This window comes from Bemisia tabaci, chromosome 2 (assembly GCF_918797505.1).
Source record: "Bemisia tabaci chromosome 2, PGI_BMITA_v3".
Taxonomy (NCBI): Eukaryota; Metazoa; Arthropoda; class Insecta; order Hemiptera; family Aleyrodidae; genus Bemisia; species Bemisia tabaci.
In genome coordinates this window covers 39,233,334-39,259,087 of record NC_092794.1, presented here as the reverse complement: position 1 = coordinate 39,259,087, position 25,754 = coordinate 39,233,334, and the positions used below count along the sequence as shown (strand labels likewise).

At 40.6% G+C, this 25,754-nt stretch overlaps 1 protein-coding gene across 7 annotated transcripts in view; it reads right to left on the bottom strand.

Moving 5' to 3' along the window:
* Positions 1–25,754, bottom strand: part of LOC109041769 (cytosolic carboxypeptidase 2) — a 302,746-nt gene that overhangs the window by 78,587 nt on the left and 198,405 nt on the right. Inside the window, exon 7 of one of the 7 annotated variants that reach the window (XR_011899358.1) lies at positions 22,926–25,135. The exons of the other annotated variants lie outside the window; for them this stretch is intronic. The gene's annotated coding sequence lies outside the window, so the exon portion shown is untranslated. Of the gene's footprint in view, positions 1–22,925; positions 25,136–25,754 lie in introns of those variants that run through there. 7 annotated transcript variants of the gene reach the window in all.

The following is a 25,754-nucleotide window of genomic DNA, read 5'->3' as shown; positions in this document are numbered from 1 at the left end:
TTTTTCGTGGGGAGGGGGGCTAATCTCTAAAACAATAAGTTTAGAGCGGAGAGGTGTAGTCGCGGCAGAACGAAATGAGGTTTTTCGTTTGTTTGTTTTTTGAACTCAATATTTATAGATTTTTCGTTCTCTAGCATTATTCTGTCTCAATTCTGATATAAATGAAATTTTTGAGTCCATATTTCTTTACCAAAAATAAATTTTAGTCTCTAGAAGAAAGTGCATTGCTGCGTGTATTGAAAACCCGTCCATAAGGTGCGTTGGAGATTGATCTGATTGTTGGAGTCTTTTCTGCAAGACGACTTTTCAATGATACCATACGGAGGGGGGAGGGGGCTACGGGGTTCCAGACATGATACGCCAATGAAGGATACCCCTCTTGCTGTAGAGAATGTAATATTAAAAAAATGAAAACTAAAGTGCTGAAAAATATTATTAGCAAAGCTTCGGCATCATTGGACGAAATAGCAAAAGCGGGTAAGGTAATCAAAACATGCTGGAGCAGCCAACGCGACGAGTTCATTTATATGAGAGAGACGGAAGGAATGGAAAAAAGTGATAGTGAATAAAAATCTGAGTGGAGACCGGTGAATAGTGTGGCGATGGCAAATTGGCGATCGGCGGACAAAGACAAAGGCGACAGTGAAGACCTAGATAGACAATCGACAACAAGGAAAACTAGGTAAATGAAGAGAGACCGATGAGCGGGGGAGGGGGGCGGATGGGGGCTGAGCGCGCCGTAGAATTCCTTGCCTGAAAAAGATGTGTGATGTTTGCCAATTAGGTTTTGGTTGACGCGATAACCAGCGTCAAGCAAATAATAGTCAAAATGTACGCTGGACCGAAAGTGAGGTGAACCCCGAGGAGGGAAGTCAGAGAGAGATGAGAGAGAAGAAACTCGGCCGACGGGCGGCGACCGGTGGCGCAGCACCACGCCAAGCGAAGTAGATAGGCACGTTGCACGTAACGCAGGTGCAGTGGTGGCGATCGACAGGCAAAGGCGACGGCTGAGAAACAGGTGACATTCGATCGAAAAGGTATCCGAGATCGAGGAAAAACAAGAGCAATATGAGGGGGAAAAGTGAGTAAAGAGATGCCGGCGAACGTGGAGGCGTGGACCGGGACCAGAGCGGAGGATCAGGTGCGAGGGAACGAGCGAGAACGGAGAATGGGTCACAAAATGCCTTGCCCGAAAGATAAGAAGTGAATGAGGCGTCACTTAGGTTTCAGTTGACGCGAGGAGCCTGCTGTTACTCATAAGTCATAACACGACCGATTGAAAGCAAACGGTCAAAAAGGTCTAAAATGTGCGCGGGCTGAATGTGAGGCAGCCTCCGGGAAGGGAAGCCAGAGGGAGATGAAAAACGCGGTCGACGGCCGGCGCGAAGCAGCGCAGCGATACGCAACGGAGTATGGCATTGATATGCAATCCAAAGCATCTTACATCCATCGAAAGTACTTTCACCCGATAAGGGATCAAAGATTCCCGAGAAAGTTACAAAACGGGTAGAAGGGTTCCTGTTTTTTTTCGAGCATTGCCCGTTTTGACTTTTTTAATATACAAGTAAGTAGGTAATCACCGCGTAAAAATATGTGGAACCTGGTCTTGTTCCTTCCAAAAAATTTTTACTGGGAAGACTTTAGCCAGGGATCCCTTATCCCGTGAATTTTCTTCGGAAGACGTTTTAGACCTTTCATCAGCGGTGCATGAAACTTCCACGGGAATCCTATTGAGATTGCTCGAATCGAAAAAATGTAATTGGTTCAAAATAAAAAAAAAAAATTTATAACATTACTTTTAAGATTAGCTTTATTCGAACATTAACTCCCCATCATTAATGCCCCGTAAGGGCCAGTAGTACATTTTTACTTAATAAAAAAAAAAAAAAAAAAAAAAAAAAAAAAAAAAAAAAAAAAAAAAAATCAAAACGGATTTCGATCGAGCAGATTTCGATCGAGCAGATTTCGATCGAGCAGGCTCGATCGAAACCGATTCCGATCGAAACAGGCTTTCGAAACGATTTTTTCGAAGTGAACGATTACGAAATGATCGCTCGATCGTTTCGTACGAACCAACGAGCGATTTCATCGGTTCGGGGACAGCCCTAGTTGTCTCTAACAGCTAATGCGGTATGGTTGAAAAGTAAAAAGCTGTGAGAACCAACAAAAATAGTTGGATTCACCAGCCACGTTGACCGATGTGACCAAGCACGAATGCAATTTACCTATACGCCTAAATTAAATCCGACTGTTGCATCTTTTAGTGGTGCAAACAGCAATGTATGTTATCATACCCTCACATGTAGGCCAAGCCAGCAAGAATCTTACGGCGGATGTCACTGTGGCTGAGATGGACGGATTAACCATCTTGACAAAGCTGAACTGGCCATCACAAAGGCGACCCAACCATCAGGTACTGTCAGCGCGGTGAGAGTTCCCGCCTGGCTAAGCTGCGGTCCGCCATTTTTCCTTTGTCACTCAGTTACGAGTTCATCACGTTGTTGTTCGGAGTCTGTGCGCTTGGCTTTATTTATCTATATTAATCCATGTGAATTTACGCGTAATTTGCCCAAATTCGTGTTCGAATCGTTTCTACAGCTACCGTCTTCTCTTTAAATCTATCTGTTTTAACTTTCCACGCATATTTTCCGAGATTTCCTAGTTACCTGTATCGACCACTTTTTGGAGGTTATAAGAGTTGCTGCAATGAATCTAGCTAACAAAATGTATTAATTCTGAAAACTTGAAGGGCGTTTCGCAGAATTGTTCTGTTATTTAGTGAGTGTCGGTTCTGTATAAAGTCATTGCGAAAGCGGGAAGATACGGAAGTCCCTTGAAAATGATAGACCAGTGATTATTGAATACTTCGTTCGTATATTTATTTGTGTTAATATTTTAGAGAATCAAAATACTCTGATGCAGAGTAATATTTTCCTAGGATATTTGTTGAATATAAGCTTTAATCAAAATTTGACAGTTTCTGTCCCACCGTGAACTGTGGCAATTGGTGCTGCGTGTAGTTTATTTTTTTAGGTATATTTTGAACTATCTATCTACTTATTATGAAATCAAACTTTTTGTGAAACTGATTTAGTCTGTAAATGATTCTTTGACGGTAAAAACACGTTTCGTTTTGGTATCATTTACTTGAAATCGGTGAAGCAATTATCTGCTATTTCTCGTCAAATTTGCTTTAACTGCCAGTAATTGTATGTGTACCGGAATTTTTAATCAAAAAGTAAGTAAAATATCTACTACTTTCATATCAAATTTGTTTCTGATAATTTGAGTTAATATTTAAAAATATATGTTGAGTGGATGTTAGAATCCATAAAGTTCGTCGGAGCATCTGGAATTCGGGAAGCTTGAAATTACCATACTACGCAGTCGGAAACGCCACACTAGCATGGTGTCAGCCGTATCGTGTAATTTACAATACTGGTATATTGGTAACTAACTAAACTGCGCAGCTTCATTGGAAAAAAGCAAGAAGACAGCATGGTTAATAATAAACCAAACACTGGTAAATCCGATCATATTTTTTTTTGTAGCGTGTGTAGTAGAAATAAAAAGTATAATAAAGAAAAAAACAGGCTGTGCGATTTAAAGAAATGAAACAAATGATCACACATACAAATCTAGATTAGAATTCAGTTATCAAACTCAAGCAGATCGACGTTGACGGTTAAATATAGATTTTTTGTGCTCCTTCATCATCGGTCGTCATAGCTCAATCGTTAGGGTGTTAGGTTAGGATTAGGTAGGTCCAGGTTCAATCCCAAATAATGGGTAGAAAAAATTCTATCGTAGTAAAATAAGTTGAGTAAATTAACAAATTTCATATTTTTCATTTTTACAATTTAGCGTTCTCAGATATTTATTTTACGGGGCTCCTGGCCCCCTATTTTCCATTAAAAGCCCTGAAAAATTGTAGCAATGACCGCTGTCCATTTTGGCAAAACTAAGCGGGCATGGTAGCCCTCAAAATGGGTCACTTTGACATAATTGCTGAGCGCTGCGGCCGAGCGCTCGGGTTGATCTAACCATCTCCGCAGGGCTGACCCAGCCGCGCGGCATGAAGGCAGCGTCGCTACCTGCTGGTTGTCGATCTAGCCAACAATTTGGTTGGCGCAGTTTTCAGCTTTCGAAGATGGTCGAATCGACCATCTTCATGGCTGCACGAGACAACCTTTTTTTTCCGTGTACGGGTGATCTGGGATACCCTGTATAACGAAGTATTAAACAAATATGTATTGCAGGGGAAGGGTGGGGGGAGGAGAAAATATCGATAATTACAGCCTACAGCATGAATATAAGGCCCTAGCGTTGAAACAACCTCTGCCTTGCCCGCGCAGGATGGAGCGCCGCCGATAAGCCGCCCGCGCGTAACCGATAACGCGCAGAAAAATCGCTATAACTCACGAACGAATCGTTTCCCCAAGATCAGACAAAGTGTGGTAGATGCAGAATTTCATGGAGAATCACCTCAACAGGTTTTTATTCACGTAGCAACGATTCCAAAGAGAGGAGAGACGAAAAACGAAAAAAAGTTGAACCTTCAAAATCGAAAAAAATCGATTTATGACCGCGATAAATTACGCAACCTTGCAAACAGCATTAATATTCTTGTAGAGAATATTTTTTGACGTTTTTTAGCGCAAACCGCAACACTTACACTCAAACCGTTCGCGAGATATCGATTTTTAAAGTTTTAAAAAAATTGCAACTTTGCCCCCCTGCCCCCTCCCCCCTAATTATCCGAGGGGGCTGAAATTTTGCCCAAGCATCGGGGACACTTAGTGCAACATCTGAGCAAAGTTTGGGCCAAATCCAGGGGGGGCCAAAATCGGCGTTTTTGGAACAACCTCTTTTGGGTTTTGGTTTGTCCTTCAAACCAAACCAATTTTTGTCGATTCCTAAGTGCTAAAGAAGCCCGAAAATGGCCGTATTAACTTCAGGAAAATTCGTCGGTCCACAGATTAAAAATGGAACAGAATTTAAAATGGCGCCGCCATTTTGAATTTTTCAAAATTGAGAAAACCCACGATTAGAATTTTGCAAATATTTATTTTAGATTTTTGCAAATATTTTTGCAAAGGTTCATCTCACGAAAAAAACCAGCGGAAAGAGCCTACAATTTTCTACCGAAATCACCCTCCTTTGTTTTTTATAACTTATTTTTCGGGTCGTAAAATTAACGTTTTCTTAAAAAATTAGCTGAAAAATGGCGCATTTTTCCTGATTTTAGGAGAAACTTTGCTTCATTCCAGCCACGATTATCTGAGAAAAAAACTGTTATGCTCATTGAAAAGAGCGTAAAATTTACTTCTAGAGAACATATGTCAATAGTTCCTAATCTTCATTTAATCCTGTGAATCAGCAGTTTATTAGCTCCGCCCTTAAAATGTGATTTTTTCGACCATTTTCCTTATACTCACGAAGAAAAGAGAAAAAAACCCTAAAAAAGTAACCCGAACTGTGTAAAATGGCGGAAAAATAGTGCTGGTTCCACACTATTTGGAGGGAGGGGGTGGAACAAAGCCAAAAAGTTCAAAAATTTTCAATCAGAGTCAAAAATCGTGAGCTCCAATGAGTATCAGTACGAGTTTGGCAACTGCGCGTTGAGTTAACCAAACCTGCGTTCGTATCGCTCCTCGGAATTCTTGTGTTTTTCGGACTTTTTTAAGCCTTTTCTTTCCGGAAAGTGTTCTAGTGTGTGCATGAAAGACTTCCGAACTCTTGTGTGTTTGACTTTTTTCGATTTTCACCCTATTTTAGGGTGAAATTTCAGTTTTCTTAGTGCCTGAATGTGTTATGTAAACACGTAGGTAGAGTGCTTCTTGTTAGTGTGAGTGTCTGATGATGAATAGTTGCCAGTTCTTCAGGAACTCTGTCGCTTTTTAGCGAGACGCGCATGCGCATTAAAGACTAAAACTGACAACAGAGAACTTATATCAGACTCTTAAACCAATCCAATCCATGGTTCTTTCAGCCTTTTACTGAATTCTCGATGTTGCTTTTCATTGTGATAAACCCGGTTTTTGACTTAGTTTTTTCACCGTGAGAGCAGATGTTATCAGATTAAAGGATTGATTACAGGAAGAGACTCATGTTGACCGCGCGCCGCGCAACAATATGATTATCAACTATACTCAATCTAGAGTAAGAGTAATCACTCCTCACCGCTCGCCGTCACCGCCGCCGCATCACCGGGTGCACTCACCTGCAAACAAACGAACACATCGTAGTAATCACCTGCACTGCACGGTTACACCGCACCGCCGCCGCTGCACGCCGCGCCATCGCGTCGTTCGCGCCTGCCGCTGCGCGTTGTGTACATCGCATTGCCACGGCCGTAGCGTCACCGCCGCCACCGCCACACCGCCGCCACCGCCGCCACCGCCGTTTACCGCCGCTCCGCTGCCGCTGCATAGCACGTCGCCGCAAATATCATGAAAGAGTGTTTAACTCATCAGCGCACTGACTGCAGTATCTGCAAATGCACTAGACACGGTGTCACAGACTGCCTTAAAGGCCCTTGTTTCAATAACAGAATCACTACCATCAAAGTTATTGAAGAACATAAACGCAAAAAAGCGCTGATGGACACCGCAAAGGACACATCTGGGTGATTTCACGATAATAGGAATAGTCGTGTCGCCGTGGGTTATGAACGACATAGGGCAAAACGATTGAAAACCAAATTAATTAATCAATAGGAATGATGTCCCTGAACCTATCCATGCTAAAAAATATGATGAATTATTATTATATTTAATAATATGAGACTTTAAAGGCCGAAAATGTCCGGTCGGTTACGCGTCGCCAACCCCGATTTTGAAGCAAAAGAGCAATTTGCGGTAACATATCAGTACTGATCATGAACTCTTTGGCAATATTTGCTGAAAAGAGACTCTAGTGTTCAAGAAAATTGCCAGTTTGAACTGAAATGTTTATTATTGAGCGAGAAAAGTCATAAGAAAGAGGTGTCGCCACATTTGGCAACAAATTTTTGCAGTTGTATTAAGTGCAGTGTTTATCTCGCCAGATGGAGTCAGGAGTTTCAAAACTGCCATCAAATTGTTCGCTGAAGTCTTCTTGACAAAACCATTACTGATAAGTCAGTTTTTTTTACAATGAAAACTTAAATTATTATGAAAACCAGTGATTTTTACGTGTGTAGCACTAATTCCTCACTACGCAAAAACCTCAATTTAATAGTATTAAACTAAAACGAAGTCTCCAAAGTTTAGAAAACTTTTAAGGCAGCATTAATTCCACCTCATAACTCAAGAATTGCCAAGTTTCATCTTTTGTATCATCTTTAATCTCACATTTTTGAGTGTCGGTTACGCTGTGTCTGTTACGTAACCGACACAATTTGGCAGGGCCGCTATGTTTGCGTGGACCTCCAGCAGTCCCGCGGAAAGCGCTGATACCTGATTCAATGGCTTGTTTATCAATCACTTTAACTTTGCACTGAATCAAAATAGAGCGTGCCAAAGCTGGATAAAGGAAGTTTAATACCTTTAGAATGAGGTAATGAAATCCTGTTAAAATTGGTGCACTTTTATTTCTCAGGTATTTCACATTTTAACTATTCCTGTTATCGTGAAATCACCCATCTGCTGAAACCTCTCAATCCCAGGCGCAAATAGATCAATCAAAAGAGGAGACTATTACGATAGAATCCTTGAAAGACCAATTATCTAAAGTCGAGGAGGCTCTTTTAAAGAACTTTGCGGAATTTGAGGGAATGGAATCAAATAATCCAAACAAGAGGATAATTTTGGAATCAATTGAAAGAGGGAAACTTTCAAAGGAACAAATCATCGAAAAAATCGGAAATATTCAAAAACGTAGCGCGGTCACTATCACAATTGAGGGCGTTACAAAGGACTCGACCAGCGATTTTCCGGAAAACGACCCCCGAAATATTGGAAACCTCGAAGTGGAACAAGATACTAGAATCATAAGAAGCAGGGACCTTGAGTTGGAACAGGAAATCAATAAAATCAGCCTGCAACTTGCAAGCCTTTCTGATTCAACAAAGGACAAAAACATGGTAGAAGAAAAGCGGAATGAAATTAAGCGACAAATTGACGAACTTGAATGCAAAAAAGAAATGCTCACTCAAAAGCTCTCATACTACGATCCAAAGATTGCCGCTCAATTTAGAACATCCACACCAACCGGCCTCGCACAACCTATGGACGTAGAGGAAGATTTACACAGAAAAAGGAATGCATCAAGTTCAGAACTCAACAGGAGCTTCAGCGACTCAGACCTGACCCAAACTTCCAAAAAATGGAAGGACGGCAATATCATCAGCTGGATGAACAAAAATCCAAAGAAAACCGACAATGATGGGTTCACACTTGTGAGACACAGAAGGAAGAACTTGAATACAAACAGCAGTAACCCTAATAGTCAGCCTCAGAGCAGGGAATCAGGCATTTCAAACACTAAGATCCCAAAAAAACTCAAGACTGCACCACAGCAAGAAAGGAATCAAAATATCCCTCTTAATTCACAGGTCCCCAAGAGCACTGTCACTCCACCGGAAAATGAAAAGCATGCAACATCCAAAGAGGAAAGAAACCCTAAAGAAGACATTTGGAACGCGTTCAAAGATGAGCAAATTTGTACAAAACTCAACATGAAGAAGCAAGATTTCGTTCAAATTATTGAGTTCTATACAAGATTTCAGAATTCTGGAGCAACATCGAGCAAGGACATGGATCAGCATAGCATCAACAAGGAAATACAGGCTATAATGGATGACAACAAGAGGACATCCAAAAAAGTCGATGATACTCTTAGCCTCATTAAAGAAATCAATAAAACTTTAATGAAGAACACAAACATCCTTGAAAACAAGATGAACAAGGTAGACAAGACAGTCCAATCGCTGGAACTTCAACAAAAGAAAGAAGCCAAAACGGAGAAAGCCTCATATGCAAGTACTCTCGCTAAAATCGACCGCGCAAATCAAATCGCAGCAAAAAGCAAGAATAACTTTATTATGACTCTACACTCACCAAGGGAAATCCCCAAAACTCAAGAACTCCTCAATAAATTTGTAGAAATCTCCAGCACATTTATGAATACGAAAGTGATCAGAAATTCTATCCTCAGTGATAAAAAAAGCGTCAGGATCGAAGGAACAACGGATGACAGAGAATCACTTAGAGTCAGCTTGGAGAATGAACTCAAAAAATGGACTGCAGAAGAAAACATAACATCAGCCTTAAGTACGCAATCGGAAGTTATGAAAATTACGGGTCTCAGAAACACTGTATCAGATGAACAAATATACAGTCTTATACTAGACAATATGAACGACCCAAGCCTCACAAGGGAGAATCTCAATCAAAACGCTACCATCTTCAGAAAAGTGAACAGTTTCGTGGAAAAATCAAAAATGATCGTGTACATGAGAGTAAGGTCTCCTCTACTTGAGAAGATCACAAGGAAGAGAACATTCTATTCCAAATGCGAAAACTGGGGTACGATCTTGATCACACCAATTATCTACATTTCTCAATGTCCAAAATGTTTTGAATTTGGACACGGCCCATTAAAATGTCGGAAAGGAAACGTATGCAGAAAATGCGGCTCTACTGATCATCTAAGTGCGGAATGCAAAGAGAGCAAGAGAATATGTTTCATCTGTAAGCAAGATAAAAACAAAAAACATTTTGATCACGCCTGCACGGACAGAGAATGCCCGACCAGAGAAGAGATGTATCAGAGAGAGTTGTTTAGATGCTCCAGACAAGTAAACAGATCGATTTTCCAAGAGATGCAGAACCAAAGTGACACATCTACCTTGACGCAGAACTTACAATCAGATATCCATCATGAATAAGAAACCACCCAATTTTACAAAGAACTCTTTTCGGGTTTTACCCACAGAAGAAGAGGAAGAAGACGCGGATGAACCAGAATACGCATTCCCTCAGGAAGAGGACTCACAAGCGGCCTACCACCTGAATCGACTGTCCGAGATATTACCGAAAAACGCCATAGACAAAGAAGACACGGAGGACGAGACTCTATCTTCACCTTCTTTCCGCACTTTATATGATGATGAAGATAACTTTCTACCCTATGTATCCGACCATGGACCTCAACTCAGGAACCGAAAGAGAACTCGCAAGGAAAATATCGTTGACTATTTCGGAGAACTCGGTGAATCAGATGAGGACAGTAACTTATCAGATCAACTAACTGAAGAGATAAAATTCTTTATCAAAAACAACATTACAGGAACCCTAGAGCCTTATAAAACGCCTTCTAAAGAGTCGACCAGCAATAATGCCTACACCCCATCCGCCTTGGACACTATGAGAAGCACAACATCGGACAAAGAACTAGGATTCAAAGCTATCCTTAGTAATACTAAGAAAAGAATCAATAGCATGGACATCATCAACAATTTAGCTTCCATTAACAAAATAGGAATGATTCTCCTTACAGAACCAAACATGAAGAAAAGCATCAGAGAAAACTATTTTACATCAGAGGACAACAAAGTAGCAGTTAAAACTAATCGTCATCTGATTGGAGCACCAGACAGATGGGGCAAGGATAGAAATTTTTGCCACTTTAAATGGAAAAACCTTGCCATAATTTGCTGCTATCTTAATTCCAAAGACTCTAAACAAGAGCTTGAACTTTCTCTTCTGAAAATAGAACGAATCTTGAAAGAGAACATGGGGAAGACGATCATAGTCGGCGATTTCAATAGCAGATCGACCTCATGGGGCGACATTGAAACCAATGTCAGAGGCAAAATTGTCTATGATTGTATGGTCAGTAACAACCTCCAATGCCTTAACGACCCTGACAATTTTACTCCTACATTCATTGGACACCGGGGAGAATCTGTCATTGATCTGATCTTTGCTACTGAGGATGTCTTTAAGGATCTGAAAATAGAAGTCATGGACGACGAAGTCCTTAGCGACCATAAAGCGGTACTTATCACATACAGGGAGAATGAAGGAACGGCGAATTTTATTTCTAAACCTTTAGGCTGGTTCTTAAACCCTTCTAAATATAAAGATTTCAGCCGAGAAGTGAAGATAAGGACTGAAAAAGAAACCGATTCGCTAACACCAGAATCTTGCACCAAAATTATCTCTGAAAGTGCTGATGCAGTTTTTTCAAGAAAGGATTAAAATGCCTTTAAACCCGTCTACTGGTGGAATCAAAAAATTAAAAAACTAAATAAAGCCAATCAGAGAATTAGATCCAAAATTAGACATTTCCGGAGTCTCAAGAGACCCACCTCAATCCTACAAGTCAAACTCTCAGAAAACAGGAAATCAATTGAAAAAGAGATCATAGAATCAAAACGAAGTAAATGGAAAGAGATGATCCTAGACCTCGATAACGATATATGGGGTAAAGGCTATAAAATTGCGGCAAAGAAACTTAAAAGCCCAATATCTTTCGACACCAGTACGATATCCAATGAAGAGTCCATCGGAATCATCAAGGATCTATTTCCAGCTCATCCCGAACACGAGTGGACCAAGCCAGAGTTCAACACAGAAGATATTCCTTCAGTATCCAAGGAAGAAATCCTAAATTCACTGAAAAAACTCAAAGCGAACAAATCTCCGGGACCTGATGCAATACCTCAAATTCTAGTCAAGCTTTTTATTACGAATAACTTAAAGAAAGTAAGATCTATGGTAGATAATATGATAAAGAATTCAATGTTTCCAGCGGAATGGAAGAAGGCGAGACTTGTTCTTTTGGAGAAAACGAAGAAAAAACCAACAGACCCAAAGAAGTACCGTCCAATATGCATTCTGAACGCATTTTCCAAGATTTTGGAATATGTGTTGCAGGAAAGGCTACTGGAATCGGTCACACTCTCCGATAGACAATATGGGTTCCGCAAAGGTCGTTCTACAGTACAAGCAATGAAACGCGTTATAGAACTTTACGAAAATAACCGGAAAACCCCTTATAACAAGCGTAGCATGTTTTGCCTAATTGGCATCGACGTAAAGAACGCTTTTAATAGCCTCCGCTGGACCGACATCATTTCAGAACTGGAAAAACAACATGTGCCCAAATACCTGATTTCTATCATGCAGAGTTACCTGAAGGGGGGATACGTCGAATCTGGCGACCTGATCTTTAAAGTGACCGCCGGCAGCTTCCAGGGTAGTATCATTGGCCCTCTTCTTTGGAACATTGTGTACGATCCTATAATTAAAAGTAAAACTGATCCTCATGCTGAAAAAATTGCATACGCGGATGACATGCTTATCGTATTGATCACAAAAAATAAGCAAACCCTTCTCCACGACAGTAACAGGATAACAGCACAAACAAACAAGCAGTTAAAGAAAAGAGATCTCAAAATGGAACGCAGCAAGACCGAGTCACTCATCTTGGAGGGCAAGAAGAAAGATCGGGTAGAAGCGCAGATATCAGTAGACGGTCAGATCTTAGAGGTGGGGACATCGCTCAGATACCTTGGCTTCTTTCTAGACAAGGGTCTGAGCATGTCCCACCACCTCAAGACAGTGTGCGAAAAGGCGAAGAAAGTGACTAATCACTTTCGCTCGATAATGCCAAACATTGATGGGCCCTCTTTTTTGAAGAGAAGACTAATCGTATACGCCATACTTTCCATCTTATGGTATGGGGTAGAGATATGGTCTGCAAGCTGCAACAAGAAAAAGAATATCAAACTAATTACAACAACCATCAGGCCGCTCAAAAGAGGGTTATGCTGCGCATACAGGACGGTGAGCAACTCAGTTCTGGATATTTTAACGGACATCATCCCCCCAACGGACTTGCTGATTGAACGAAAACTCCGCCAAATTAAAAAAGAAGAGGATAAATTGGAAATCGAGGTAGACATTAACAGGAGATGGAATACTCGTTGGACATGTACTGGAAATCAAGATGATCGCTGGCTGCATAGACTCCTTCCTTCATTGCAAATCTGGATGGAGAGGACCCATGGAGAAGCAGATTTCTTCTTATCGCAGTTCATGTCGGGTCACGGTTCTTTTAATAGCTACCTTAATAGATTTAAATTAACTCCCTCCCCCTTATGTGCCCTATGCCTGTCTGCCGAGGATACGCCGGAACACGCTTTCTTCGGCTGCGACTCTGTGAAAAATCTCAGAACCAATCTCGAAAAAGAACTAAACAGTACAATTTCCCCTGAAAATATTATGTCCCTCATGCTAGACTCCAAAGAACTCTGGAATAAAGTTCACTCCTATATAACTAAAGTAATTCGCCTTAAAATGAGGCACAGTTCCAACCTCAACACCTCAACACCTCACAGTGTTGCAGCCGGAGAAATATCCCTCAATGGGGATGATTCCGGCGTTATCCGGGCAGACATGCAGCCGTGAGTTTGGTTTAGTTGGTCGGCTCGATCTCGGTCCCCGATCTCCTTAGCCAGCTTCTGATCAAAGCATTCTACTTAATGAGAGCCAAACCAACATATGATAGTTTAACCAACTAGAGGACCATCTGGCCGAAACCTACCCCATGTTGGGGTAGTAGTGCGAAACGGATGGAAATCGAAATCCCCGACTTTGGTTTACCACAGCCGGTGAAGTAAGTTGCTTAAATTGTCATATCTTCGCAAAGATTCGCCACTTTTTCTCCCGGAAAAACTACAAAAAAAAAAAAAAAAAAAAAAATGAGTATCAGTACAAAATTGAGGGGGGAGAATGTTCAGCTCAGTCAGTATGCATTGGAATATTAAGGTGAGGTAACGTCGAGAGATCTATACTTTGGGGTTTTTTTTTAAACCTCATCGGTGGATCACACTCGTCATGTGAACCCAACTGAACATCTCGCAAAATCGAAGACGGCATCAAAGCTCAAGTTCGAAGTACAAGTTTTGTAATGGATGACGGCAAGTTTCGTACTGGTACTCATTGGACCTCAACATTTTTGACTCTGATTGAAAATTTTTGAACTTTTTGGCTTTTGATCTCACTGACGAGTGTGCTCTACTGACGAGGTCTATAACAAGACCCAAAATTATAGATCTCTCGCCGTGATATCTACTTAATATTTCAATGCTAATTGCCTGAGCTGAACGCTTTTCCCCTTCGGTTATGTACTGCCGTACTGGTTATCCATTACCTAGAGCTCAAAATTGTTGACGCCAATTGAAAATTTTGGAACTTTTTGGCTTTGTTTTCAAAACAGTGTGGACCCAGCACTATTTTGCCACCTTCTTTCACAGTTCGGGTTACGTTTTAAGGGTTTTTTTCTATTTTTTTCATGATTCTAAGGAAAATGGTCGAAAAAATCACATTTTAAGGGCGGAGCTAATAAACTGCTGTTCACAGGATTACCTAAATTAAGTTTAGGAACTATCGACATATATAAGAAGTAAATTTTACGTTCTTGTCAATGAGCATAACAGTTTTCTTCTCAGATAATCGTGGCTGGAGGTATGAAGCAAAGTTTCTCCTAAAATCAGCAAAAATGCGCATTTTTTAAGCTAATTTTTTAAGAAAACGTTAATTTCACGACCCGAAAAATAAGTTATAAAAAAGAAGTAAATTTTACGTTCTTGTCAATGAGCATAACAGTTTTCTTCTCAGATAATCGTGGCTGGAGGTATGAAGCAAAGTTTCTCCTAAAATCAGCAAAAATGCGCATTTTTTAAGCTAATTTTTTAAGAAAACGTTAATTTCACGACCCGAAAAATAAGTTATAAAAAACAAAGGAGGGTGATTTCGGTAGAAAATTGTAGGCTCTTTCCGCTGGGTCTTTCGTGAGATGAACCATTGAGGAGATATTTGCAAAAATCTAATCGTGGGTTTTCTCAATTTTGAAAAATTCAAAATGGCGGCGCCCTGAGGACCGGCGAATTTTCCTGAAGTTGATACGGTCATTTTCGGGCTTCTTTAGCACCAAAAAATCGAAAAAAAATTGATTTGGTTCGAAGGACAGAACCCTTGTTGACCAATGGACTCGCGGAAATTCGGAACAGGCTGTGACTATTCCACAATTTCATTTGTTCATCCGATTAGACACATTGTATAATGACAGTGGACTCCAAGAACCATTCTAGGAAAATTTGGAGAAAATCCGAGTGGAAAATCTCGAGCAATGTTGCCGAATTTCCCCATCATCCATATGAGTCAAGACGCGCAAATTCGGGTCTGGCTATCACGATATCACGATACGGGTTTCATTCGTAGGGATAAAATATTGCATTGTATATAGATCTTCGAGGCCCCTGACGAGCCAAAGCCGGGGGCCGCCCCCCTGGCCCCTGACGAGCCAAATCCGGGAGCCGCCCCCCTGGCCCTTGACGAGCCAAAGCCGGGGGCCGTCGCCCTGGCCCCTGGCGAGCCAAAGCAGGGGGCCGCCCCCTGGCCCCTGACGAGCCAAAGCCGGGGGCCGCCCCCCTGGCCCCTTACGAGCCAAAGCCGGGTGCCGCCTCCCTGGCCACTGACGAGCCAAAGCCCCTGATAAATACGACGGAATTTATTGATATTCACCGGGATAAAAGGTAGGAATTTTAAGAAAAGGGGAATAATCAGTGTGAAACGGGGTAGATAAGAATTGAACAGGATAGATAGTAACCACATCAAAACTGTTTGTGTATCCTGTTCAATTCTTATCTACCCCGTTTCACACTGATTATTCCCCTTTTCTTAAAATTCCTACCTTTTATCCCGGTGAAAACAATCAGACAAACAGGGTAATGTCTATTGATCTTCGATCTTCTTCGATAATAGTTACCGGATCTATGTCAGCAATTCTTTCGTTCACGATAACTATCGTTAGATTTACGTTAGCTGTCTCAAATTAGATTTTCGGTTAAATCGCATTTACCGTTTACTTATAAACGGTAATTAACGTAAGTGCCCTACTTACGCTGTTTTCCACTAAACTGTTTTTATGAAAGCTCCATTCCTTGGTTTCCTTGGTAACCTTTGTTTGCTATCAGCTGATGTTTTCTTTCAATTTCTCGGCCAACGGATTGCATACTTCCTTTTTTCTTTTTTCTTTCATTGCCAGGTTAGTTCTAATTTTTTTGCCAGCATTTATTCTACCCCTCCCCTCCCAGCTCATTTTTCTAACTCCCGTAGCCCCCCCCCCCCACTAATTTTTTTTATATTTTTTTTTTCTTATGGCATGTCTTACACCCCTACCATCATATTTTGGGGTTTCATTCGTAGGGATAAAATATTGTATTGTATATAGATCTTCGATATATCGTTCGATATAAAGCAGGATAGACAGGGATAAGACGGAATTTATTGATACTCGGGTGAATTCAAATAAGGGTCAAATTCCAGGTTCTATTTCCTCCCAAAATTTTTTTGTGAATTTTTGGGCAAACCAAACTTTATTTTGACTATCATTAGGTGTAGACTTAGGAAATATAGCTCGTCGAGCTTAATAGTTGGGCTTAAACCCGAATTTCCACCGTCAAGTGTATCACTTCCCAAAATTTGCTCTAATTTTGCCTGATTTCCCAAATTTTCGTCCCAGAGGTGACATATGATACTTTTAATTGAAAATTGAACACAATTGTCATAAAAGCACCATCGAGCACTAAATTAAAGCATAATTGAAAACATGTAACCCTTTCATATCTTGCAGAACCAAAAAAATTGAGGAAAAATCATCCGTCATGAAAGATATCTGGAGCTTATTCTGCTTGTCTTTTAGACAGTTCCGTCTGTTATCAAAATGCGCACTGTTTTCCTTTAACACGAGAAGAAGCTTTTATTTCTTGGAATATTGCAATACAAAATGGATCAAAAACATCGAATTTTAAAACTTCGAGTGGGCGTGTACCCGCTGAAGTGGAGATAAAGCCAGGAAAAGTTTGAGGACTAACACCGGTCAACTTTTTTCTTTTTTTTTTTTGATTTTCCGAAGATTTGCCAATGGTTTTGGAGTAGATTTTTGGCGCTGATTCTGAAGAACACCTCCATTTAACTGTATCAGTGCGATTTATCCTGGGAAAGTTCGGAATTTTTCCGGAGAAATCGGAATTTTCCTTAAAAATCTAGCTTTTCCAGTAGAGTCAATTTTCCGGAAGAATCTATGCACGATGGAAAAAACCCAGGAATTTTTCGATTTCGTAGCTTAAGATACATAAGAAACCCTATTGCACCCCTATTAAAATTTCCTTTCTTTTCCTAATACCAAGGTTTTCCGGTCCAGTTTCATTAAAATCAATTAGTTAGTCACCGAGATAGTGTTTTAAGCCACGACCACCATCTTAGATTTTCGAATCTTGGAAATTTGACTAAAATTCGAGTTCCCCATTCAAAAATACCCGCGGGTACCAAGTTTCGCGTAAATCGCTTGATTAGGCGCTGAGGTAGCATTTTAGGCCATGTCCGCCATCTTGGATTTTTGAATTTTGGAAATTCGACTAAAAATTCAAGTTCCCCATTGAAAAATACCCCCGGGTACCAAATTTCACTTTAATCGACTGATTAGGTGCTAAGATAGCATTTTAGGCCACGTCCGCCATCTTGGATTTTCGAATTTTGAAAATTCGACTAAAAATTCGAGTTTCCCATTTCAAAATACCCCCGGGTACCAAGTTTCGCGTAAATCGATTGATTAGGCGCTGAGATAGCATTTTAGGTCATGTCCGCCATCTTGGATTTTCGAATTTTGAAAATTCGACTAAAAATTCAAGTTCCCCATCAAAAAATACCCCCGTGTACCAAGTTTCACTTAAATCGGTCGAAAAGAGCGTCTACAGGGCTTAAACAAACAAGTCTCAGTTGATTAGGCGCTGCGATAGCATTTTAGGTCATGTCCGCCATCTTGGATTTTCGAATTTTCAAAATTCGACTAAAAATTCGAGTTCCCCGTTGAAAAATACCCCCGAGTACCAAGTTTCACTTAAATCGGTAGAAAAGAGCGCCTACAGGGCTTAAACAAGCAAGTCTCAGTTGTAACAGTTTTCCACTCTGTCCCACTTAACTGGGACATGGGACAGGATGGAAACATATGGGACAGGATGGAACGGGACAAGATGGAACGGGACAGGATGGAATAAGCTGTTTTTTAAGCTTATCTCTAACAGTAAAGACAATTTTGGTGTTTTTTTTCACGGAATATTTAGTAGCACATCCTAGAGGATCGGAATAAGAGAAAATTTTCCCTAACGCACACTTCGAAAGTATTTTACGAGCTGATATTAGTGTGTGTGTGTATGCTTGACGCCCTGTTAGTTATCGTGTATAGAATTCTGTTTGGCATCGTTAATGGCGTTAATCTTGCACAAAAATTTGCGAATTTCAGAATTTTTGCCATCTACGACGTGTGAACTATTCAATCAAAACAAAAAAAGTCGTTTTTGGAAAAACCTCAAGGTTACGGCAATCATTTAGAGCTTATTACATCGTTGCCATGTCTCTCCTGACTGTTGCTGACTGTTGCTCGGGACAATGATTCTAGGGCGTGAAAAAGTTATTGATGGAGCAAAAAAAAAATTGACATATTTTTTTTCTCAAATTCAAAAGCATTACCTATCATCTCCGATAAAGTTTTCTCAAATAATCACTCTGGTTATGCTGCAACATCGATTTAAAGTCAAGAACCAGGCACGGGGGACACGCAAATTTGGGACAAATATAGGCAATTTGCACATTCAAAGTTCTCCTAAATTTTTATTTCAGTCCAAATAAAGTGGGAAATAGCATGTAATAGTCAACAATAGTGTGGAAAATGAGAAAAAAATTTGATTTGCCCATGTTTCTCAGATTATGACGATTAAAACAGCTCGGGACACCAGATTAGACGCTTATTTGAACTCTCATCGGGATAAAAGGTAGGAATTTTAAGAAAAGGGGAATAATCAGTGTGAAACGGGGTAGATAAGAATTAAACAGGATAGATAGTGATAAAACAGGGTAATGTCTATCAATCTTCGATATATAGTTCGATATAAAATATGATAGACATGGATAAAACGGGATGGGGAACGACAATGATATTAATTGAGTTAAATGGAGGAAGTTTGAGAAAAGGAGAATAATCAGTGTGTAACCGTAAAGATAAGGATAAAACAGGATAGCTAGGGTTATCCCACCCTTCGATACATCGATCTTTGATAAATTGTCCGATATGAAACAGGATGGGAAAGTGGCAAAATCAATTTGAAACGGGATAGATAGAATGAATCAGGATAGATATGGGTAATATTGGATATAGATAGGGATAAAACGGGATGTATTGATATTAACCAGGATAAAAGGGATGTTTATCGTGTTTGAAGATTTTGCTGTGTTTGATGTGTTTGATGTGTTTGATGTATTTGTTGTGTTTGTTGTGTTTGTCGTGTTTGATATAAACCCCCATCCCTAAATCCCCCTTCTAAAATTTTACCTAATTAATATTTTGAAACAAAACTTCCGGAATGTTCAAAGATCAATGTAAGCTACTTTCAGGGCCCCCAAACTTTTTGCCCCCCCCCCCCCCGGAGGGGAGGGGCTACGGGTCCCAACTTTATTTTCAAACGGCAACATCTCCTTTGTGACACATCAATTCAAAGAGAATTAAAAAAGAAAATGTTTGGCACAAACCGCAAGTCAAACTCTTGATTTTTGACAAACTGGCCGCCGGTCAAATTTCAAAATATCGGAAATCTAAATCCCCGTTTTCGTCGATGGATTGGGATGAAACTTGGTTCTCAGAGGTTTTTTGGAACGAGAAAAACGATTCTGGCATTATTTTTGCGGAAAATGTTTGCCCTTTTCAAAATGACGGCGGTCAATATGGCGACCTTGAGCGGCAAGAGAATAAATTAGGCTGCTTATCGGTGTATTTGCATGAAACTTGGTATTGGGGGACACTTCGGCAAGAAAAAGACGAATCTGTAATCAGATTTTTTGAAATTCTGAATAACTTCAAAATGGCGAGGAAAATGGTGGAAACTTGGTATTACGGACGTTTACGGGTGGATTCGCATGCTGCCATTTTGAAAGTATTTGACATTTCAGAAATGCGTTGCGGAAGAGGCATGTTTTGTCGAACCAAAAACCAACAGGACCCAGAGTTTCATTCGCATCCAACCGTAAACGTCCGTAATACCAAGTTTCTGCATTTTCCAGATGCAAAAGGATTGATAAACATAAAACTGCATTTATCCCGTTTAATCTAAGTTCATCCTAATTCAGTAACATTCATCCTCGCCGGACAAAGAATTTGATTTTAAAGTAATTGAATTTTAAATAAATTAATTGTGTCGAGTTTTATAAATTGAGATTAAAATAAAAAAAAAAAATCTAATCACACATTGGTAGGTATAGGGTATGTTACATTTTTTTTTTGTCTACCGGATCAAGACCCCCTTCACGCTCTTAACCTCTGACCATAAATTGTGCTGAACACTTATCAAGTGGATTGCCGATCTCTCCAATTAAAAAAAAAAAAAGAAAAAAAGTGTTTACCAAACAGGAAAAGATTACAGTAACGCCATTTCAGTTCACCTTAAATTTCAAGGTAGGCAACACGAGTTTCTACGTGGTTAAATGGCGGTATTGTCGTCATGAAATGAGAGTTGGCCTTCAATGATTAGTGTAGGCAACACAAGCTCTCACGGGGTCGAAGAGTGGTATCATCGTCCGTGCAATAGACGTTCTCTGTCTGCTAATTTGCTTTTATGTCATGTCGGGACCGCGTTTGTCAGTTAAGTAGTTGCTCCTCTTAACTGTTATTCATTAAGCTGTTTTTATTTTTTTTTACTTCCCGTCCGAGCACATGAACACTAAAAGAGGGAGATGAGGATGATGATTATGATGCTGATGCTGATGCTGATGCTGATTATGACCATGAAGAAAAAGGAGAACAACGAATGGTGCAGAACAAGAAGAGTGAAAGAAAATAAGCTAGAATAAATTTAGAGAGAAGAAGAAGATAATGAAAGTGGGAGAAGCAAACAGACAGAAGAAATGAAAAGTAAAGAGAAGAAAGCAGTGAGAGGGAGATTGAAATAAAATAAGAACGTGGAAATAGTGGAATAGCGGTTTCATAGTGAAATTGCACGATTACTTGGAACGTTTTTAAAAAATAGCATTTCACCAAACTTGAGAAGATAAATTAACGTCATTTCATTTCGCCCTCAATTTCAGTGTAGGCAACAGGAGCTTCCACGTGGTCGAATAGCGGTATCGTTGTGAAATGGCACACTCACGCGGGGTTGAATAGGGAATTGACCCCAAGAAATCCGAATTTCGTAGTCCCGAAACCCCCCCCCCCCCACCACCCTTTGGGGGGGGGGGGGTAAAGGGGGGTTCACGATGCTAAAAGTCACGGTTCCCGACCGAATTGCGGATTGTTCGCATCAGAATTGAAAAGCACGGAAAATTTCCCGTGGATTTGACCCCTAAAAATCCATAATCGGCCCATCCAAGGCCAAAAAATGACACCCTAAAGAGAGGGCCAGTACCCCCCTACATAATTTCTCTTTGGTCTCAAAATTGACGTAGATTCTCCAGAAAATGAAAGGTTTCCCACGTAATCGACCCCGAGAAATCCAAATTTCATGGTCCCGAAGCTCCTCTAGCGCCCCTTGGGGGCTAAACGGGGGGCCCAATTTTAAAAATGGGGGCTCCTTTCCGAATCGCAAATTGATTGCATCCAAATTGAGGAGCAGAACACTTTTACATCTTAAGTGCACCTTAAGTGACCCCCAAGCGTTTTAATTGACCCCCCTGAGCGGCAGAAAGGAACCCCTGAGGAGGGGGGCTTCGCCCCCTCCAAAAGTTTCTTAAGATTCCTCTTTGATCGCAAAATTGTCGTCGCTTCTTTAGAAAAAGACTGTTTTCCAGGTAATCAACCCTGAGGATTCTGAATTTCATGGTCCCCAAGCTCCGCTACCTGCCCTTTTCGGCAGAAACCGTCTTTTTCTGGAGAATCGACGTCAATTTTGCAACCAAAGAGGAATCTTGAGAAATTTTTGGCGGAGGCGAAGCCCCCCCCCTCAAAGGTTCCTTTCTGCCGTTCAGGGGGGTCAATTAAAACTCTTGGGGGTCACTTAAGATTGACTTAAGATGTAAAAGTGTTCTGCTCCTCAATTTGGATGCAATCAATTTGCGATTCGGAAAGGAGCCCCCATTTTTAAAATTGGGCCCCGCGTTTAGCCCCCAAGGGGAGCTAGAGGAGCTTCGGGACCATGAAATTTGGATTTCTCGGGTTCGATTACGTGGGGAACCATCTTCTTCTGGAGAATCTACGTCAATTTTGAGACCAAAGAGAAATTATGGAGGGGGGTACTGGACCCCTCTTTAGGGGGTTATTTTTGGGCCTCGGATGGGCCGATTATGGATTTATAGGGGTCAATTTCATGTGAAATTTTCCGTTCTTTTCAATTCTGATGCGATTAATCCGCAATTCGGTCGGGAACCGTGACTTGTAGCATCATGACTCCCCCTTCACCCCCCAAGGGGGGATGGGAGGGTTTCGGGACTACGAAATTCGGATTTCTTGGGGTCAATTCCCTATTCAACCCCGCGGTCCCTAACTTCGTACGACCTAAAACAACCGAGAAAAAGGCCTGATACGGGTGGTCTGAAACACCCTGTATACAAGGGGCCACAATGAAGTGGTGCGCGGAAACAACGAAAACTCCAAAAAACCCAAAAACTTGGGTAAAGAGACTCCGGGCAAGTCACCATCCTCTTGCCAAAAACCTCCAAAAGATCTTCTTTGTTCCCCTCTTCAGTGGAAAAAGAAAATATCACACTACGACAGTTTCCATTTCTGTCATAGAGTACCCCAAGCGGACCAAAGAACGGAACTCTTGGTCGTTTACACATTTACCTATTTAACAAAATCTCCAGGAGGTCACAGACAGGCTGGCAATCGGACCAAAACGCACACCGTACCGTTTTTTTCCTTGTAGGTATGTGCCCCCAAAGTAGGTACATGAAATGACTCCTTGAGGGGCGGGCAAGTTTGATTGAAATTCACGTTGTCTTCTGAAAATGAGCTAAAATTTTTACCTTGAAGAAGAAGAAAATCGAGTTATCATTTTCTTCCATACACGGTAGGTATGCCTATGAGAGGCACCAGGAACGCCTTCCAAAATTATTGATGCAACCCGCACGACTCCGAAGTCAGCGGAAACTTTCTTGAAGCGTCTCCTAAGATTTTCCCTACGCAATAATCCCCTTCAAAAATGAATGATGCAACAAGCGCGTCCTGTTTGACCACGAAAGCTCCTCAGATGAGAAGTCTTTTGGTCTGGTCAGAAAAATATTCGAACTTTATTTTTCATCTTCTCTTCTCATTTCCCGCATTGACGGAGGCGAAATTTTTTGGAAAGCATGACGCGCCCGGCCCAATGCTCTCACTGAGGATCAACCTGTAGATAGACTGCTAAAAATATTTAGGAAACAGATGTTCGGGCTCACTGAGAATGAGGCCAATTTCCGAACTGATAGTACGGGATCAGAATGGAAAAAGTCAATTATGACTACGAGGAGGCTTTGTACACTTCCAAATAAACAGTACCGTCTTTGTTGTACAAGTATTCCTGAACGATCATTCATAATGGAAGGTCATATTCTATTCGCACTTTTTTTTACGCATTGGGCCGGGCGCGTCATGCTTTCCAAAAAATTTCGCCTCCGTCAATGCGGGAAATGAGAAGAGAAGATGAAAAATAAAGTTCGAATATTTTTCTGACCAGACCAAAAGACTTCTCATCTGAGGAGCTTTCGTGGTCAAACAGGACGCGCTTGTTGCATCATTCATTTTTGAAGGGGATTATTGCGTAGGGAAAATCTTAGGAGACGCTTCAAGAAAGTTTCCGCTGACTTCGGAGTCGTGCGGGTTGCATCAATAATTTTGGAAGGCGTTCCTGGTGCCTCTCATAGGCATACCTACCGTGTATGGAAGAAAATGATAACTCGATTTTCTTCTTCTTCAAGGTAAAAATTTTAGCTCATTTTCAGAAGACAACGTGAATTTCAATCAAACTTGCCCGCCCCTCAAGGAGTCATTTCATGTACTTTGGGGGCACATACCTACAAGGAAAAAAATGGTACGGTGTGCGTTTTGGTCCGATGAGGGGCTGCCAGCCTGTCTGTGACCTCCTGGAGATTTTGTTAAATAGGTAAATGTGTAAACGACTAAGAGTTCCGTTCTTTGGTCCGCTTGGGGTACTCTATGACAGAAATGGAAACTGTCGTAGTGTGATATTTTCTTTTTCCACTGAAGAGGGGAACAAAGAAGAGCTTTTGGAGGTTTTTGGCAAGAGGATGGTGACTTGCCCGGAGTCTCTTTACCCAAGTTTTTGGGTTTTTTGGAGTTTATATCATCTCATTTTTGCAAGAAAACTGTTATTTTACCAAATGAAGTCCCGCACTTGTGAAGGAATTGGATTACATTTTACAATAAGGAACCATTACCTCTGGCTCTCCCATAGAAGCACATATCTGCATAGGGAAACCAATAGCATGTATTCTGTTTCTAAAATGGACCAGAAATAGTGGCTCCTAATTGCAAAATGTAATCCATTTAATGCTTATAGCTATGAAGTGGATATCTCCTTGCTGTGTAGCAAAGTTTCTCGGATCCGTCTTATTTTTTTACACCCTTGACTGTCATTTTTAATTAATCAGTTCAAAGCTATTTCGACGATTAATCATTAATTGTTAGATCGAAGAAGAAATTTTCTTCGGAAAGCTATGGCTGAATTGACTTTACAACTGAACTTGTGAGAGCATCAACTGAGGCAAATTTTGCAGAAAGTTATACATGGTAAGTGATAATTATTTCAACGCTCTCTTAGTTTTAAAAAGAGATGAGTTTTAAAAATCAAAATCTACACAACTGTAGATATCCCTGAAAAGAAATACAATTGTAGAATCCCAAGAAAAGAAAAAGAAGAAAGAAAAGAAATACGAAGAAATTCAATGATAAATTGCAACAACGGTAGGTACTTATTTCAAATTAATTGCTCTAAAAATTGTTCCTTCAATGAGTAAATAGGCAACATTCTCAACACTACAATGCAATAGAAATAATTTTACCATGGAATTGAAATTCAAAGAAATGTGTGCAGCTGCTTGAGTAATAGAAGTTTGGAAATCAGGGCATTCAACAGCTTCCCAGACCTCATTAGTGTTACAATCTAAAAATAAAAATTGTAAGGATTAAAAGTGTCAAGCTCTCAAAATTTTTGTTCTCTGATTATCAAGAAGCCCTGCTAAAAATGTTCAGTGTCATTTTTATTTTTGTTTGTGAAAGGAAATTATTTTAAGATTTTTTGGCATTCTTGGTGTCCTCTGAGACTCTGAAAATTTTTGTACTTTATTTTTCATCAAATAATGAACATTTTCATTGTAATTTTTGTCTATATTTAGGAGAGTACATTATTCGATGATTATCTTCAGTATGTATTAGATCTTTCCCCCAGCGACAAGGTTTACTGAAATTTTATGAGATCTATATAGTTCTCATAGGTACTGACCTGCATCATGGTCATAGTATCATCTTTGAGGAGTAAATGAAAACAAATTATTTTCTCTTGGTTCCTCAATTCAGGGCTCTGATGAATAAACCCTGTTTGACAACAATGTATGTATGTATGAGCCGCTTTTACGGCGCGCTAGGGCGCTCTGCGACGCCTATTCTCCACAGGAATCTGTCATGGTAGAGATCCTCCGGAAGCTGGCATCTCTCCATCTCTTCACGGATGCCCTCTACCCACCGTTTGGCTGGACGCCCTCTCCGTCGCCTACCTGGGGGGA